The 15,068-nt window shown below is 45.9% G+C and overlaps 1 protein-coding gene across 2 annotated transcripts in view; it reads left to right on the forward strand.

Annotated features, from left to right (window-relative positions):
- Positions 1 to 15,068, forward strand: part of FNDC3B (fibronectin type III domain containing 3B) — a 280,111-nt gene that overhangs the window by 246,795 nt on the left and 18,248 nt on the right. The gene's annotated exons all lie outside the window — the stretch shown is intronic.

The raw sequence follows: 15,068 nt of genomic DNA on the forward strand, positions 1-15,068 counted from the left end.
TATACCTGACTTTTCAGAATACATTGCTGCGTGTGTACTTGAGGAGTAACACTATTATGCCGACATTATATGACTTGCATTCTGAATTTTCACCATTTTCCTCCTTTGATGAATATGAATATATATATATAATATATATATATTGACATCTATGGGCAGCATAAGTCAACACCCTCCTCTACTTACTGTTCTCTGTCTTGTAATCTCTGTTACTAGAGACAGACTTCTCTTGACAACAGGCAGTGAACAGCAAATTAGAAGGAAGGGAGGCCCCTAGTGCTTACTGCATTACAGGGATTTGTTTGCAGAAAATGTCATTTTATGTAAATAAAGTAATTTAGGCCTCATGTCCACCGGTCGGATTCCAGGAGCCCAGAGCAGAATCCCACCCGACCTGCGGCAAGAGGACATTATTTATCCGTCTGGATCCTCTGCTTGGCTGTGCGGGTCTTCCATCTTCGCGGGTCCGCCGCCTCACATGCATAGTGGAGTTTTTTGGGTTTTTTTTGTCTTTTTAAATCTCCTGCTTTCCCGCAGGATTCGGGGCCTGTCTGCAGTGTCAGCTGTGGGCGGGCCGCGGATCAGACGGCTTCCATTGACTTCAATGGAAGTCGTCCATGCGGGACCTGCAGCAAAATAAAGTACGCTTCAATTTTGTTTTCCAGGCCAAAAGGTCCACAAATCAAATCTGCAAGCATAAATTCAGCTGTGGGTGCCCATGATTGTCTATGGGCGGCTTGAACTGCGGCTCGTCTGCACGGGTGCCTCGCGCGGATTCTGCTATTCCATTCTGCCCGTGGACATTGGGCCTTACACTTTTGCTAGTTATCACATTGGCTATCATATAAACACAAGTTGTTTCGCAAAGTAGGGACCATTTTAAGGACTCAAATTTCACATGATACAAAAGTTGATACGTTCTTATTACATCCAGTTAAATGTCTACGCTAAATATGTACAGTTAAACATGCAAGCCCATTGTAACTGAAGACCTATGGTTGGCATCCCCTGGATGTAGCTGTATTCTGCACCTGTGTGTCTGTCACATAATTAGAACAGCTTTTGTCTTCTGAAAGTGAACATCGAAGGCCCCTATTCAATAACAACAAGCAGAGATCTTGAAAACTGGGAAACTGAAACATAAATTACATTGGAAAATTCTAAGGCTGGGTTCACACTGGGCGTAATTGCCACAGGATTTCCACCCGTGGCTTTTTATCCCGGGATAAATCAGCAAAGTAGACGAGATTTGTGGCCTATCTGTTGCAGCCAAGCCGTGCTGAAGTTGACATGCCGCGTGGAATTCAAAGACGCGGCATGTCAATTCTTTCCCCGTTTCTGCGGCGGCCGCTCTCCTCTTTCTCTGGGGAGAGATGGCCACAGCAGAATGCAGGCAGCAAAGCTGCTTTAAGCCTTTGCAATCCAATTTTGGATTCAGAGTTTCCTAGGGGGCTTTCTCTTTCTGCAATTATACAATGGCACCATCTGCTGGCTAGAGCCAGTACTGCGGTATGGTCTATGCTGGAGAGGCCCCTGACAACAGAGAAGCCAGTAATCTACAGTAAGAATACTCTGCCAGACATCTTCCAACATCGGAGCGGTACAGCCTTCAAACAGAATGTCTTTAGACGTCAGACAGTGAATTGGAAAGGGTTAAAATCTGCGGCAAAAGGCTGTGAGTTTTGAAGCTGCATTTCTCCCGCGGAAATCTTGCGGTATTTCCGTGCGGCCATTCCGTGAGATTTCGATCCTGTGTGACCCCAGCCTTATACTTCATGCAAGGAGTAAGCTTCTTATCTGCTGTAAATAAAATTGCTACCTTACAATCTACCCATTATAAACAACAGTAATGTGAGCTGCTTAATTGAGGTTGATCTGAAATACTTTATGAATTGTGCTTCACATACAATGTGGTCAAGGGATCACAATTGGAAAGTCTTTTGAAAAGGTTTGTCCACAGACCTATACCTTTTTTATACGCATTATCAGTAAGGGATGCAACATTTATATTAGGGAGCATTACCTGAGAAGACCCAAGCAGCTGAAACCCTCCTACCAATAAAGCTTGTTTGACACAAATTGAAATACCGTTGACTTAATTGTCCAGGTTGGTTTGTTGATGGACAAATACCAAAATTTCAGATAGATCTTGGCAAGATTGATATTCTTAAGTTAAGGAGACTAAAAGGAAACGACTTTTAATGACTGATCAGTGGTCTTTATCATGAGTGTGTCATTAGCACCTACTGCACAGCCCAGATGGCTAGTTAAGGTACTTAATAATAAGATACTGATGGTTACTTCCTCTTAAGCAGAAAATCACCTTTGAAAGATATAGTAAAGAGCTGTTCCCTTATTTTATACATTTCAAGGAATAACTATATGAATTAATGTGTACTATAACTAGAAATGATATCTTCAGCAATTTACGAGGACAAGACGGCCATTGTTCTTAAAATGTTAGCTGATCAATTGTACTTCTATTTAATAGAAAACCGTACTCTTCATCTACACATCATTGTAAGGGTGCATTCCCACGAACGTATATCGGCTCGGTTTTCACGCCAAGCCGATATACGTCCTCCTCATGTGCAGGGGGGGAGGATGGAAGAGCCAGGAGCAGGAACTGAGCTCCCGCCCCCTCTCTGCCTCCTCTTCGCCCCTCTGCACTATTTGCAATAAAAGGAGGCGGGGTGGGGGCAGGGCCAAGTCCCGTGAATTAGCCCCGCCCTGTCCCGCCTCTTCCCATTGCAAATAGTGCAGAGGGGCGGAGAGGAGGCAGAGAGGGGGAGGGAGCTCAGTTCCTGCTCCTGGCTCTTCCATCCTCCCCCCCCCCCCCCCCTGCACATGAGGATGTGAAAACCGAGCCGATATACATTCGTGGGAATGCAGCCTTAGTTACATAAAACCTTGGGTAAGCTTGTAAATCCTTTCCTTAAACAGGTTGCACCAAGTTGTAAAGTTCGGCATTAACCACAGGATAGCCGATAACTTCATGATCATTTGGGGGACTGACCATTGGAAGCTCCACCAATCCTGATTAGTACAGGGGTTCTGCAAGTCCCCATGTGAACAGAGAGGGGTTGACTCATGCACGCCACTATTTTTGCTATACACTGTGCTGTGATGTAAAGTTTTGAGTAATGTGCTAGAAGCTATGGTTTGGATTAAAAGTCCCAGTATAGACAACATGTTGTGTTTTGTACATATGCAGATTGTTATTTTGTTTCTTGACCTGGATATAAAATATGCTTATGTAAATTACATTTGATGTGAGCAATGTTAGCGAGTATGACTTTGCTTCACTAATTGATATAATTGTCAGTGCTAATGCTTAGAATCAGATCTGTTTCCTTTCCATAATTAACTGGCAATTAATTTATGAGCGCTCATGTTGAGTTTCCTAGTTTGACTCTAGTGTGTGTCAATGGTGGTGAATGCTGAAAGAGTTCACATAAAGTTGTGCATGAAGTTGTATATTCTGTGTTTTTGGGTGACGATACAATGATATATAATCTTGTTCCGACTGGTAGTATATTTACATCTAGTCTGTTATAGGAATTGATGTCAGGCTAATGTATACAAGGTAAACCGATAACCCCATGTACAAAATTGCTTATTACAGCACTCAGGACTTTGACAGCGAATGTCACATCATTGGCTAAATTTGCAAGACAAGAAGAAATATATATGCAGAGGATCCAGCGCAAGAACTAAAATCCAAATTCTTTATTTGATATTAAAACCTACATATGGCTGCAGATGAGGCACAAGTGTGTTAGCCTACACGTTTCAAACAAACAAGTTCTTACTCATGTCTTATATGCCATACTAAAGCCTCTTCATATAATTCTTGTGCTGTCATGCCTGAGCTGGCGTTGCCCGAACATGGACTATTTATTCATAGTAGTGAACATATATTTGGAAGTTCACGGCTGTGGCAAGTAATATTCATTTATCTAAACTTGCAGGACCCTATATAGGATGTGTTTGAGCAATTACAGATATATGGAGAACACTACTCACCTTGCTACCATATTACACTTGTAATGACTACCAATTAGGCTAGGTTGATATCCATCTACTTTAAACATGTAATTTGTTTTTCCCCAACTGCTGCCTAGACCAGAAATTGTGGATAAATAGAATTTTTGTAAGGATTTTCCTGGTTGGATATACAGTAAATAAGGCTTATTCATTGTATAATAAAAAGGTTTGTTACCTTCTAATGTATTTAGTATATAAGGAAGTCTTAAACAAGTCATACGACTTTGAAGTTGGACTCAAGTACCTTGTTCTGCCCAACTGCGTCTTACATTATTCCATCTTGCATCTGCTTTGGCTCGTATTAATTACTACCAAACATTTAGATGCAGTGCCGAAGCATCAGCCATACATGATTTAATGTGATGTGTACAGAGAGATGCTGCTAAATCTATAAACGGTTTGATATAAAGTAGATATGTCATTGGGTGTTTTAGAGCTCGTCTGGCGATTTCCCTAAGAACTTTTCTGGCCCAAGGAGATTACTAATAGGCTCAGTGACCAGTAGGGTTTCATGGCCTTCAGTGTTGGGCATGCAACAGGTGCCATGAATCAGATGTGGACAGCTGTAAGGACTACATGACATGTATTCTAGATTGAATAATAAATCACAAGAGGAAATGGTGTTTCCTGTTATTGTTTACAGAACTAACCACTTAGTTGTCTTGTAATTATGTTTTGGAAATCAGAATCTGCTACTTCATCAACAACGAATCTCTTATATTAGTGAGAGCATTTGTGGGAATGCACTGCTTTATTGGAAGCTATAGGACTTGTACTTGTGTTTGTTGGATATTAGAGGGGTGGTCTGCTCTGGACAAACCCCTTTTCTTCAAAAGCTTTCTTCACAGTGATTACAGGGGTCCACTTGACAGTGGTTGCAGTGATTTCTTGATGGTGATATCAGAGGTCTTTTTGCTGGACCCGTGGACTCCCCTCTAATCTTCAGAGAAACCTCACTTCATATGCAGCGCTACTACAGGAGTAAAGTAGCATTACACAGGTTTTTTTATGGACTTAGAGTTAGATACACTCTTTGTATAAATGACGCTGATGGCCAAAGCTGTATATATCAGTAATGATTCTCTAGAATTCAGATTTCTGCAGAAGTCTCTGGTTACCCATTTATCTAAACATTTCATCATGCAGAATTCATTTTAATCCTAGATGTAAAACAGGGTTTATACTATGTAGCTATGACTTAATCCTGATAATATTGGCTGCAGATTGTCATTCCTTTAGATTATCACTTTAGTGTTATGGGAAAGAACAGCATGAATATTGACGAATATCAGCAGAGTAGACTATTATCAATTGATAGAAATAATAGGTTTTTTAAAATTGGGAACTATTGAAAGGAGAAATCATTGAAAGTGTTTTTATTGTATTTCTGATCATAAAAGTAAGGAAAACTCCTAAAGAAAATTCTCTCTTTAAATATATCTCCCTCAGGTGCAGAGTACAATTAGGGCTCTTTCACACGAGCGCTGTCCCCGCGCTGTATAGCCGCGAGCAAAGATCGTGGCTATACAGCTGTAAAGATCGTGTAAACTGGTTTATTCTAGCTACTTCAATTAGTCCGTTCACACGATCCATGGTGCGAGCTGCGTGCTTTCCGGCTCCCATTGGACTCTATGGAAAGCATGCACCAAAGATACGTCAGTTCCTATCTTTTCACGCACTACGGAGCTAGAGGTGCGCATAGCACTCACATGTCCTATCTTTGTGACATGTAAGTATTTAGCGAAGCTACAATTCTTGCATCTGAACGCCTCTATAGGAAACAATGGTTTCCTGTAGAAGCACTTTCTGTGCGCTCCCTTCCAGCGCGGGGGCAGCGCTCATGTGAAAGAGCCCTTCAGCTGGGTACACACGGGGCTGATTTTCAGCGGAATGGCCACTGCGGGCATTCCAATGCAGATAAGCCACAAAAGGCCTGCCTCAAAACTCACACTATTTGGAGCAGGTTTTATCGCAAATGCCTGTGTTAAATTCACCCCCTTAGAAGAGGTGAATTCCGCAGTGGAGACGGCGATGAAATTGACATGCTGCAGAATTAAATTCCACACCACAAGTCAATTTCCGCTCTAGTTTTGTGCGGATCACTTCCGCAGCTTGTGGATGAGCTTCAAAATCTCATACACTTTGCTGCTATTATAAATTCCGTGGAAGACCTCAGATATGATGATACCGGAACCCACCCACTAATGGAGTTGCCTAACCAGACTATAAGGCTTGCGCAAATAGGTACCCAACAGGCGAGCATAATCCACTACCCGGACCACCCACACCCCATCTCCCCCCCCCCCCCAATCCCCCTTTGGGCTTCTAGGAGCCTTACCCTTGTTTAACTTTTTGCTTTCATTGTATGTTTCTTGGTTTTGTTCTGTTCCACCTCGCGGTCCCCTACCCTGAGGTGGGACCGACTTCTGTTATTTAAAAGAAAAAGACTGGACGGAGGCAAGCCAGCAACGAACTCCACGGAGGAGGGGTGGTGGAGTGGGAGAAGTATGTATACGTATCGACTGTACCACCTTATGTGATGCTTCTATGGCTTGATTATTGTAACATGCTTGTCCGTCCAAATAAACACTTATTTCAACGATAAATTCCGTGGAATTTGTGTGGGGAGGGTCCGCATTGAAATTCCGTGGCAAATCTACCCAGTGTGAACCCCACCTTAAAAGCAATGATTTCCTACACAGCCTTAGAAAACTCCAGTAGGGAGACCTTTATTTTTGTTAGCGTCTCCCCAGCAATAGGGATCAGCGCCATGTTCCCATACAGAGTGCTGTTGTACTCCTGTTTGTGATCACTCTGCATCTAAAAAGATCTGTACTGACACCATTGATGGTTACTAAGTAGATACTCAAACACATATGACCACTACCTCACACGCTATTTGTAGGTAGTGCAAAATCAGTAAGTTGCCTGTAGGGCCCAAATGAATCCCAACAATGAGAATTTTTTTAAATTGAAGGGTTAACCTAACATTGATGTTTATGCTGCCATAAATCATGTCTCCAAAAACACTGTCTCTTTAAATGACATACAACATCCCAACACGTCCCGTCTGGCAGCACAATGACAACAGTGATGTATCTGCATAACTGAACCATGATATATTGAGTCAATTTTTGGACTGAAATTTTGTCTTGAAGTGAGCGCTCTAAACACTGTTGAAAGATTAATGTTGTTGTTTAACAAGGTGACACCATTATCTCACGGTTGGTTTATGCCGGACTTTGCGAGCAGAGCTTTTCATTCTGTGCTCAGTGCAGGGTGTTTGAATATTTGGATGACAGTATATACAGAGCTTATGTAGTAAACTGCGTTTAGCAAATGGACTTGTTTGATTAAACACTTTGATAATGCTCATATTTATTACAAGTCATGCAAAAAATTGCATGTGGAGGTCACGACGGAGCTTGTAATTCAGCAACATGTTGTACATATAAAGTTACTAGCTGATATACCCGGCTTCGCCCGAGTTAATTTGGTCCTAGTGTTTATCTGGTGTTCACACGGAAAATCTTATGAAGTCGTGGTTACTTTAGAGATACTGGAAAAACATATGTTCACCATTTTGTATAGTTCTCTGCGTTACCCAGGAAGCACCACGGGGAGGTAACCATGCGACATTTCCTTTATATAAAATGACATCAGGAAGTGAGAGAATTAGATTCCATACGTAAAATATGGATGCTAATTCTTTTGCGCATAGAATTAAATAATCAAGTTGGGACCCATTAGCTTTTCCTATTTATGACATAATCAATGCTCCTGACAAATTTCACGTTTCTATGACACCGGAAAGTGAGAAAATTACATTCCGTACGTAAAATTTGGACGCTAATTCTTTTGCACATAGAATTGAATAATCGAATTGGGACCCATTAGCGTTTCCTATTTGACATAATAGATGCTCGTGCCAAATTTCACGTTTCTATGACACCGGAAAGTGAGAAAATTACTTTCCGTACGTAAAATTTGGATGCTAATTCTTTTGCGCATAGAATTGAATAATCGAGTTGGGACCCATTAACTTTTCCTATTTATGACATGATCAATGCTCGTGCCAAATTTCACGTTTCTATGACACCGGAAAGTGAGAAAATTACATTCCGTACGTAAAATTTGGACGCTAATTCTTTTGCGCATAGAATTAAATAATCAAGTTGGGACCCATTAGCTTTTCCTATTTATGACATAATCAATGCTTGTGCCAAATTTAACGTTTCTATGACACCGGGAAGTGAGAATTAGATTCCGTATGTAAAATTTGGACGCTAATTCTTTTGCGCATAGAATTGAATAATCGAGTTGGGACCCATTAACTTTTCCTATTTATGACATGATCAATGCTCGTGCCAAATTTCACGTTTCTATGACACCGGAAAGTGAGAAAATTACATTCCGTATGTAAAATTTGGACGCTAATTCTTTTGCGCATAGAATTGAATAATCGAGTTGGGACCCATTAGCTTTTCCTATTTATGACATAATCAATGCTCGTGCCAAATTTCACGTTTCTATGACACCGGAAAGTGAGAAAATTACATTCCGTACGTAAAATTTGGACGCTAATTCTTTTGCGCATAGAATTAAATAATCAAGTTGGGACCCATTAGCTTTTCCTATTTATGACATAATCAATGCTTCTGCCAAATTTCACGTTTCTATGACACCGGGAAGTGAGAATTAGATTCCGTATGTAAAATTTGGACGCTAATTCTTTTGCGCATAGAATTGAATAATCAAGTTGGGACCTATTAACTCTTCCTATTTATGACATATTCGATGCTCGTGCCAAATTTTAAGTTTCTATGACATTGGGAAGTGAGAGATTTAGATTATGTACGTAAAATTTGGACGCTAATTCTTTTGCGCATAGAATTGAATAATCGAGTTGGGACCCATTAGCTTTTCTTATTTATGACATAATCAATGCTCGTGCCAAATTTCACGTTTCTATGACACCGGAAAGTGAGAAAATTACATTCCGTACGTAAAATTTGGACGCTAATTCTTTTGCGCATAGAATTAAATAATCAAGTTGGGACCCATTAGCTTTTCCTATTTATGACATAATCAATGCTTCTGCCAAATTTCACGTTTCTATGACACCGGGAAGTGAGAATTAGATTCCGTATGTAAAATTTGGACGCTAATTCTTTTGCGCATAGAATTGAATAATCAAGTTGGGACCTATTAACTCTTCCTATTTATGACATATTCGATGCTCGTGCCAAATTTTAAGTTTCTATGGCATTGGGAAGTGAGAGATTTAGATTATGTACGTAAAATTTTGACGCCAATTCTTTTGCGCTAGAATTGAATAATCCAGTTGGGACCCAATTACTTTTCCTATTTATGACATAATCTATGCTTGTGCCAAATTTCATGTTTCTACGACATCAGAAAGTTGGAGAACTTTTGGCCAGCCAGCCAGTCAGTCAGTGCTTTCGTCTTCATATATATATAGATATGACAAATGCAAAAGAGTTTGAATACTGTTTGGCATATGAAAGCGATATGATTAGAGATGAGCGAGCACCAAAATGCTCGGGTGCTCGTTACTCGGGACGAAATTATCGCGATGCTCGAGGGTTCGTTTCGAGTAACGAACCCCATTGAAGTCAATGGGCGACCCGAGCATTTTTGTATATCGCCGATGCTCGCTAAGATTTTCATTTGTGAAAATCTGGGCAATTCAAGAAAGTGATGGGAACGACACAGCAACGGATAGGGCAGGCGAGGGGCTACATGTTCGGCTGCATCTCAAGTTCACAGGTCCCACTATTAAGCCACAATAGGGCCCCCCCTCCCAACAACTTTTACTTCTGAAAAGCCCTCATTAGCATGGCATACCTTAGCTAAGCACCACACTACCTCCAACAAAGCACAATCACTGCCTGCATGACACTCCACTGCCACTTCTCCTGGGTTACATGCTGCCCAACCCCCCCCCCCTCCCCCCCACAGCGCACACCAAAGTGTCCCTGCGCAGCCTTCAGCTGCCCTCATGCCACACCACCCTCATGTCTATTTAGAAGTGCGTCTGCCATGAGGAGGAACCGCAGGCACACACTGCAGAGGGTTGGCACGGCTAGGCAGCGACCCTCTTTAAAAGGGGCGGGGCGATAGCCCACAGTGCTGTACAGAAGCAATGAGAAATATAATCCTGTGCCACCGCTATCAGGAGCTGCACACGTGGGCATAGCAATGGGGAACCTATGTGCCACACACTATTCATTCTGTCAAGGTGTCTGCATGCCCCAGTCAGACCGCGGTTTTTTATAAATAGTCACAGGCAGGTACAACTCCGCAATGGGAATTCCGTGTGCACCCACAGCATGGGTGGCTCCCTGGAACCCACCGGCTGTACATAAATGTATCCCATTGCAGTGTCCATCACAGCTGAGGTAACGTCCGATTAAATGCAGGTGGGCTTCAGCCCACACTGCATGCCCCAGTCAGACTGGGGTTCTTCAGAAGTGGACACATGCAGTTACAACTCCCTGTGGACCCACAGCATGGGTGGGTGCCAGGAAGCCACCGGCGGTACATAAATATATCCCATTGCATTGCCCATCACAGCTGAGGTAATGTCATGTTTAATGCAGGTGGGCTTCGGCCCACACTGCATGCCCCAGTCAGACTGGGGTTCTTTAGAAGTAGACACATGCAGTTACAACTCCCTGTGGACCCAAAGCATGGGTGGCTCCCTGGAACCCACCGGCGGTACATAAATATATCCCATTGCAGTGCCCAACACAGCTGATGTAACGTCAGCTTTAATGCAGGTGGGCAAAAAATTAATTGGATTACACTGTAGGCGAGGGCCCCCAAAAATTGGTGTACCAACAGTACTAATGTACGTCAGAAAAATTGCCCATGCCCAACCAAGAGGGCAGGTGAAACCCATTAATCGCTTTGGTTAATGTGGCTTAATTTGTAACTAGGCCTGGAGGCAGCCCAGTTAAAATAAAAAATTGGTTCAGGTGAAAGTTTCAACGCTTTAATGAGCATTGAAACGTATAAAAATTGTTTACAAAAATTATATGACTGAGCCTTGTGGGCCTAAGAAAAATTGCCCGTTCGGCGTGATTACGTCAGGTTTCAGGAGGAGGAGGAGGAGGAGGAGGATGAATATTATACACAGATTGATGAAGCTAAAAGGTCCACGTTTTTGATGGTGATAGAGAACAATGCTTCCTTCCGCGGGTGCAGCCTACGTATTGTTTAGGTACCGCTGGTGGAGAAGAGAAGTCTGGGGAAATCCAGGCTTTGTTCATCTTGATGAGTGTAAGCCTGTCGGCACTGTCGGTTGACAGGCGGGTACGCTTATCTGTGATGATTCCCCCAGCCGCACTAAACACCCTCTCTGACGAGACGCTAGCCGCAGGACAAGCAAGCACCTCCAGGGCATACAGCGCGACTTCAGGCCACGTGTCCAGCTTCGACACCCAGTAGTTGTAGGGCGCAGAGGCGTAACGGAGGACGGTCGTGCGATCGGCTACGTACTCCCTCACCATCCTTTTACAGTGCTCCTGCCGACTCAGCCTTGACTGGGGAGCGGTGACACAGTCTTGCTGGGGAGCCAGAAAGCTGTCAAAGGCCTTAGAGAGTGTTCCCCTGCCTGTGCTGTACATGCTGCCTGATCTCTGCGCCTCCCCTGCTACCTGGCCCTCGGAACTGCGCCTTCGGCCACTAGCGCTGTCGGATGGGAATTTTACCATCAGTTTGTCCGCCAGGGTCCTGTGGTATAGCATCACTCTCGAACCCCTTTCCTCTTCGGGTATGAGAGTGGAAAGGTTCTCCTTATACCGTGGGTCGAGCAGTGTGTACACCCAGTAATCCGTAGTGGCCAGAATGCGTGTAACGCGAGGGTCACGAGAAAGGCATCCTAACATGAAGTCAGCCATGTGTGCCAGGGTACCTGTACGCAACACATGTCTGTCCTCACTAGGAAGATCACTTTCAGGATCCTCCTCCTCCTCCTCCTCAGGCCATACACGCTGAAAGGATGACAGGCAAGCAGCATGGGTACCCTCAGCAGTGGGCCAAGCTGTCTCTTCCCCCTCCTCCTCATCCTCCTCATGCTCCTCCTCCTCCTCCTCAACGCGCTGAGATATAGACAGGAGTGTGCTCTGACTATCCAGCGACATACTGTCTTCCCCCGCCTCTGTTTCCGAGCGCAAAGCGTCTGCCTTTATGCTTTGCAGAGAACTTCTCAAGAGGCATAGCAGAGGAATGGTGACGCTAATGATTGCAGCATCGCCGCTCACCATCTGGGTAGACTCCTCAAAGTTTCCAAGGACCTGGCAGATGTCTGCCAACCAGGCCCACTCTTCTGTAAAGAATTGAGGAGGCTGACTCCCACTGCGCCGCCCATGTTGGAGTTGGTATTCCACTATAGCTCTACGCTGCTCATAGAGCCTGGCCAACATGTGGAGCGTAGAGTTCCACCGTGTGGGCACGTCGCACAGCAGTCAGTGCACTGGCAGATGAAACCGATGTTGCAGGGTGCGCAGGGTGGCAGCGTCCGTGTGGGACTTGCGGAAATGTGTGCAGAGCCGGTGCACCTTTCCGAGCAGGTCTGACAAGCGTGGGTAGCTTTTCAGAAAGCGCTGAACCACCAAATTAAAGACGTGGGCCAGGCATGGCACGTGCGTGAGGCTGCCGAGCTGCAGAGCCGCCACCAGGTTACGGCCGTTGTCACACACGACGATGCCCGGTTGGAGGCTCAGCGGCGCAAGCCAGCGGTCGGTCTGCTCTGTCAGACCCTGCAGCAGTTCGTGGGCCGTGTGCCTCTTATCTCCTAAGCTGAGTAGTTTCAGCACGGCCTGCTGACGCTTGCCCACCGCTGTGCTGCCATGCCGCGCGACACCGACTGCTGGCGACGTGCTGCTGCTGACACATCTTGATTGCGAGACAGAGGTTGCGTAGGAGGAGGAGGAGGGTGGTTTAGTGGAGGAAGCATACACCGCCGCAGATACCACCACCGAGCTGGGGCCCGCAATTCTGGGGGTGGGTAGGACGTGAGCGGTCCCAGGCTCTGACTCTGTCCCAGCCTCCACTAAATTCACCCAATGTGCCGTCAGGGAGATATAGTGGCCCTGCCCGCCTGTGCTTGTCCACGTGTCCGTTGTTAAGTGGACCTTGGCAGTAACCGCGTTGGTGAGGGCGCGTACATTGTTGCGGGAGACGTGGTCGTGCAGGGCTGGGACGGCACATCGGGAAAAGTAGTGGCGACTGGGAACTGAGTAGCGCGGGGCCGCCGCCATCATACTTTTGAAAGCCTCCGTTTCCACAACCCTATACGGCAGCATCCCAGGCTGATAAATTTGGCTATGTGCACGTTTAACGCTTGAGCGTGCGGGTGCGTGGCGGCGTACTTGCGCTTGCGCTCCAACACTTGCGCTAGCGACGGCTGGACGGTGCGCTGACAGACATTGGTGGATGGGGCCGAGGACAGCGGAGGTGAGGGTGTGGGTGCAGGCCAGGAGACGGTAGTGCCTGTGCCCTGAGAGGGGGGTTGGATCTCAGTGGCAGGTTTGGGCACAGGGGGAGAGGCAGCGGTGCAAACCGGAGGCGGTGAACGGCCTTTGTCCCACCTTGTGGGGTGCTTGGCCATCATATGTCTGCGCATGCTGGTGGTGGTGAGGCTGGTGGTCGTGGCTCCCCGGCTGATCTTGGTGCGACAAAGGTTGCACACCACTGTTCGTCGGTCGTCTGCACTCTCAGTGAAAAACTGCCAGACCTTTGAGCACCTCGGCCTCTGCAGGGTGGCATGGCGCGAGGGGGCGCTTTGGGAAACAGTTGGTGGATTATTCGGTCTGGCCCTGCCTCTACCCCTGGACACCGCACTGCCTCTTGCAACCTGCCCTGCTGCTGCTGTTGCCTCCCCCTCTGAAGACCTGTCCTCAGTAGGCGTAGCAAACCAGGTGGGGTCAGTCACCTCATCGTCCTGCTGCTCTTCCTCCGAATCCTCTGTGCGCTCCTCCCTCGGACTTACTGCCCTTACTACTACCTCACTGATAGACAACTGGGTCTCATCATCATCGTCCTCCTCACCCACTGAAAGGTCTTGAGACAGTTGCCGGAAGTCCCCAGCCTCATCCCCCGGCCCCCGGGAACTTTCCAAAGGTTGGGCATCGATCACGACAAACTCCTCCAGAGGGAGAGGATTCGGAACCCTTGCTGCCCATTCTGGGCAGGGGCCCGGGAACAGTTCCTGGGAGTCTGCCTGCTCCTCAGAATGTGTCATTGTAATGGAGTGAGGAGGCTGGGAGGAAGGAGGAGCAGCAGCAGCCAGAGGATTCAGAGTTGCAGCAGTGGACGGCGCAGAACTCTGGGTGTTCGATAGATTGCTGGATGCACTTTCTGCCATCCACGACAGGACCTGCTCACACTGCTCATTTTCTAATAAAGGTCTACCGCGTGGACCCATTAATTGTGAAATGAATGTGGGGACGCCAGAAACGTGCCTCTCTCCTAATCCCGCAGCAGTCGGCTGCAATACACCTGGATCAGGAGCTCGGCCTGTGCCCACACCCTGACTTGGGCCTCCGCGTCCTCGCCCGCGTCCACGTCCTCTAGGCCTACCCCTACCTCTCAGCATGGTGTATTACCAGTAGTGCAGAAACAGAACGCTGTAATTAAATGTGACGCTTATTGGCCTGTGGTTGGAGGCTGACTTCGCATACGGAACGCCAGGAAATAATTTTGCGCAAGCCTGCTGTAACACTTAGCTGGCTGCGTATGAATTAGGAGGACAACTACACCCAGCACAGACCCAGTACAATGAGGACAGTCACAGGCAGCCCAAATAGATTTTTTTCCCAAATGTTTTTGGAAAGGCCCACTGCCTATATTCAATAAATATGTCTTCTGTCCCTGCCTCACCGCTACTGGCCCTGGAGTATGTAAAATAACTGCAGACTGTTGCACTGTGGACAGGAATACAGCGGTGATGTAACAGCCAACACAGAGCCAGGAAATAATTTTGCGCAAGCCTG

This window comes from Eleutherodactylus coqui, chromosome 1 (genome assembly GCF_035609145.1).
Source record: "Eleutherodactylus coqui strain aEleCoq1 chromosome 1, aEleCoq1.hap1, whole genome shotgun sequence".
Classification (NCBI taxonomy): domain Eukaryota; kingdom Metazoa; phylum Chordata; class Amphibia; order Anura; family Eleutherodactylidae; genus Eleutherodactylus; species Eleutherodactylus coqui.